Genomic DNA, 5,287 nt, shown 5'->3' on the forward strand with positions numbered 1-5,287 from the left:
AAATTATTGCCAGTGGTGCGGCCCAAAGGAAATGCATTTTGGTGTTGTCGTTTCCAATGCCCCCACTGCAAAGATCATTTTCTACCGCACATGCGCATGCAGCGGAATTCTTTCGTCTCCTTATGTCGCAATCTCTCGGACTCGGCTTAACAGCGTCCCCGAGCAGCTCTAACGCTCTCGGGCTATCATACGCTCTCGCTCACGTCTAAGCTTGCTGCATAGGGCCCGACAATTTGGTCCGTCAGCCCTTGCATGGGCAGTCTTGAGCTAATCGTCGCAGCTATTAGACTAATATCCTCGCATCAATCGTTTGCCCCAATCATCCCCATATGTACATACGCGATAAGTTGGTTTACATATGCAAATAAATTGTGAATTATAAACAGCCTCCGACTTTCATTAACTTCAAATTGCAACAGTTGTTAAAAACGCTTTAATAGCTTAACACCAGCTATATAGAACATTTAGCCATGCCCACATAATTTTATACGAGTGATGAATCAATTTCCTACTTGATTATTATTATTATTATTAAATAATGTTAATAACTAGTTAAAACCAAATATTAACAGGAGTTGGAGCTATAGCTACTGAGGCCTTAAGCTCTAGGGTAATTGGGTCAGCTTTTATACATATATACGAAGATGTTGGGATGAGTATTTATATACAGTATGTTCGGTTATATATTGTTAAGGAGATTGACTTAATTTAAATAATTGCATTTATTGGATTTTGTTTAAAAAGGGTTTTAGCGAAAAAAAAAAAGTGCGAATGAGGAACTGGTAACCTGGAGAAACATCGCTGTTAGCTCGTGTCATCGATGTTTTCATTCAAATCCGTTGAATCCGTTTGATTCAAATCACTAATTCCGTTGATTATGGGCTAGTGTTGAACAACAGCCGCGATAAACATATGTTTTTCCAGGGCTGGATCGCCAGGCTATCGAAATCGTCAATTTGGTATCACTGCCCAAGGTCGCCCCGTCCTCTCGTGGAACACTATGATTGTCACAATTTCTAAATCTGTTTTTGGTGATAAGAAACTGTGTCTCAGCACTCAGCAACAGATATGATTATGATGCGTCTTAGAGGCAATTCAATACATACACACATTTATGAACCTGCTTGTGGCCGACTCCAGCACGAAGGTTCTTCCATTCGAAATTCGAATACCCAAAAACTATAGTCATGAGATACTCAAGATAAGATGCCAAAGTGTACCCGTCTTTATCAAGCAGCCCCATTACAAAAGCTAGCTGATTAGCTTCCCATTCTAACAACTCCCAGAGTTGTCAATTCGGAGTTTGTCAATTTGAAAAATACTTAGGTTAGATGTTTAAAACTCGTCGTTGAATGGATAGTATTTATGGCCAGCCATGCCCGAGAACGGGACAGTCCGCTGTCCCGTGTGATATCCCTCCATATCCTTAACATCGTCGGGACTCAGTTCGAAGTCGAAGACTTTGAAGTTTTCCTCAATGCGCGTCTTGTTAGAGGACTTGGGCAGTGGCACGACACCAATTTGAATGAGATATCGCAGGCAGATCTGGGCAGTAGTTCGTCCATACTTCTTGGCCAACTGCTGGGCCTGATCATCGTAGATGAACGCCGGCCACTGGCGGGCGGGCTGGGGACGTGCCAGCGGGCAGTAGGCACAGATCACCAGGCCGTGCTGCTTGGCATGCTGCCGCAGCTTCTGCTGCTGGAAACCCGGATGACACTCCCCCTGGTTGACCACCGGCTTGATGCGGCAATTCGCCAGTACACGCTCCGTCTGTGCGGCGTTGAAGTTGAAGGTTCACCAGCTTCTCCATCTCCCGCCAGGTGTCTAGATAGTCCACATCCGTCAGCTCCAAAGTGCCATGAACATTGCTGTCGTGGTGGAACTTCTGGCCAACGGGCAAATGCATGAAGTACATGTCTATGTACTCCAGTCCCAGGTTGCTCAGGCTCAGTCTGAAGGCGCGCTCCACCAGTTCGGGATCGTGATGGATGCCACCCAGTTTCGTGGTGACAAACACGTCCTCCCGCTTGATCATTCCCTCCGCTATTTTCTCTCGAATCGCCTGGCCCACCTCCTGGTCGTTCTCGTAGACGAATGCGGTGTCGATGTGCCGGTAGCCAATGTCAATGGCATTGCATGTGGCCTGGTAGGCCTCCGACTCGAACGACTTCCAGGTGCCCAGGCCGAGGACGGGCATTTCCTGGCCATTGCTTAGTTTGATTTTCGGCGCAAGATTTGCCATTTTGTAGATAATTAGTACGAATCAAAAATTTGTTACTAGATTGCGGCGCGACTAGAAGTATGTTTTTTTTTTTTGTAGATTTTAGACAAAGCAATCTGTTGCAGCACGTTAAAAAAAAAACGGCCTTAGCCCACTTAAGCCTCTTATATTTAAACAGTTCAACGACTTGAGTTAAATGGCAGAAAATAATAGTGTTTGTAAGTTATTCTCGTAGATCCGTTCTATCCTTCCTATTTTCTTAAAAAAAAAACGACGCTATCTTTCACCTAAACTGCGCTAAAATGATTTTATTTGCATTATTTTCAGTGGAATAATAAAATACCCCCTTGGTCTGCAACGGGTTAATCGTTTTCCGTCAAGATTGGAACCCATATTCCTCCATTTTGATATTCGATTTGATATTACTGGCTAGCTACGACTTTCATACCTGAGCACATAATTTTATTTGATTGACAGATACATTTTATACAAGATTGGCTAGTTTTTAGTACTCCCTTTTATTGCATTTTTCCCAAAATAGGGTTTAAACAAATAAAGTCAAAGAAAAATAACGTAAATGTGTCTGGAAAGTTACGTCATTGTTGCTGGCCAATAGTTGTCCGCTACGAGTATGGACATCTTTATACCCTATTCCATTTAATTAACACTATAATTATGTTTCCCAAGTTCATTTGTAACATTAGTAATGACTTCTTCTCAGATTGACATGTCTTAGACCTATTCATGCATTTGATTAGTTTCCTGTATAAACACATACATCGAAAACGATACCTATTCTTGATCTCTGTTTGAAGACCACTAACTGCAAAGTTAAAATACCTTTTTAAATGATACTGACGAGTTTCTGTATTCATAAGTGCCTGGGATGACAAACATATCCGAAATTCTATAATATCCATTTCAACAGGGTATGCAGATCCGCGCAATGTTGAGGGACAATGCTGCTCGATTTCTCGGCACATGAGTCTGGCCCATACAAAATGAATGTTGCTGCCTATCGGTTAAAAGAGAGCCTTACCCGATTCAAAGAGAGCGAAAAAGAGAGCCTTAACCGATTTGGAGAGAGGCCAGCTGCTGTGATGACGTCTCTGCCAGAGATGTCAAGGTTCAAAAAGCTCTTTTTCACAAGCGAGTAAAAGAAGCGAGAGTGAAAGCTTTTGGCGGGCTCGCTTGAAATTCAAATTTACCAGGGCGGTAAAACGTTTTGTCGCTAACACACAAATCTTTGTTTGAATATTATTAAAAGTTTAAAATGTTAGATCAAAGATACATGCTAGTTTATTCTTAGTTGCACATTTAGGGTTTGGTTTGTCTTTAAAATATTTAGCTTTCTTTGCATAAAACTCACTGGGGATCTTCGTAGTAGGGGTACTCGTACTATATAGTTATGTATATTCTGTTAATATGGTTAAATATCTCTGTTCCTGGTGGCGTTACACATTATGCACATTTATTATATGTTGTCTATGATTTCCTATTGAATATCAACTTAGTTGCCATTCCCTGGGGTTGCAACTAAATTGTTTGTTTGGTGTTTGATTCTTGCTGTGAGCTCCATTGAAAGGAGACTTCCACACTCTCTCTTCTATTACGTACTATTCTGCTAGAGATTTATCTCTAATTCTTATATGGTAGGTAAGTAAACTGGAGATTGTATTGCGTTAGACATGTAGACACTGATTTGAACATCAAGCTTTTGGGTATTTGTTTTAGCTACGGTTTGGTTCACTTCTATTACGAACTAGTCTCTAGAGATTTATTATATAGACATGTAGACACTGATTTGATCATCTAGTATGTATGTAGTAGTTTAAGTTGCTTGATGGCAACGAGTAACATTTATTTGATAAGTATGTTGGACTTAAAATTATAACAGCTCCAAGTTTTACAAGTATGTTTGTGAATAATTATATGCGTGTACGTCTGATGCGTGGCTGAACTGACAACTGACTAATCTCTCTCTCTTGCTATCGGCTCTCTCAGAGCCGATTACTGCTCTATCCCGACGACACGACGAAAACACGACCGCTTCGTGTCTCTCTCTTTCCTTCGTTTCCTACATTCGGCTGTCCTGACGGACCATTCGCCTCGGATGGGTCTAGCCAAGGTTTCATATATTCTGAAACTGTAGAGGTCTTATAGGGACCCTCAGTATCCCCAATCTTCTCGACTTCGTACCTTCCATGATTCTTTACCCTAACCACCTTATACGGCCCTAGATACTTTCCTTTTAGCTTTAATCCAGTACCATACTGAGTACGCTTGATAGCTACTAGCTCATTAACCTCATACTGTCTATCTAGTTTCCTTTTTAAGTCAAAACTCTTCTTGTTTTCCTGCTGTCACCGTGCAATGTTTTCAACTACTTCCTTTCTAATTTTTTCGCGGTCCTTGTTCAACTCTTCGATAAGTGATTCTTCCAATATTTCTTTTATTTTTGGATCCATTCCTATACGCATGTCTAGCCCAGTCAATATCTTGAAAGGTGTTACCTTGGTACTTCGCGGCTCAACACTGTTGATCATTTGCTGTACTTTTCCTAGGTGCTTATACCAACTACCGGAATTACCCTGACACAATTTCGACAACATAGGCACCACTATCTTGTGCATCCTTTCGACTTGACCATTCCCACGTGGAACGCCTGTGGCAATCAATAAATGCTGTATTTTCTCTCTCTCACAATATTCACGAAACAAATTGGACATAAACGCTGCACCCCTATCCGTCACTATTCTGTTCGGATTACCAAAACTAGTCCCCTGAATTTCCAAACACTTAACGACCTCTTCAACACCTGTACTACGTGTAGAATATAACCAAACAAACTTAGAAAATCCATCAACGACAACCAGTATATAATTGTACTGTTTTTTAGTCATTTCCATTGGTCCAACGTGATCAATGTGATACGTTTGTAACGGCCTATCACCCTTGTCTATTGGTTGCAAATAACCCTCACGTTTTCCTGTCTTTTCATTGACAATGATACACTCGACACAACTATTTATTACGCGCCATACTTTGTCTTTTAACTTCGGA

At 41.3% G+C, this 5,287-nt stretch overlaps 1 pseudogene; it reads right to left on the reverse strand.

Moving 5' to 3' along the window:
- Positions 1-1,295: 1,295 nt before the first annotated feature.
- Positions 1,296-2,260, reverse strand: LOC117191879 (annotated as a pseudogene).
- Between the last annotated feature and the right edge of the window lie 3,027 nt (positions 2,261-5,287).

This window comes from Drosophila miranda (assembly GCF_003369915.1).
Source record: "Drosophila miranda strain MSH22 chromosome Y unlocalized genomic scaffold, D.miranda_PacBio2.1 Contig_Y1_pilon, whole genome shotgun sequence".
NCBI classification, from domain to species: Eukaryota; Metazoa; Arthropoda; class Insecta; order Diptera; family Drosophilidae; genus Drosophila; species Drosophila miranda.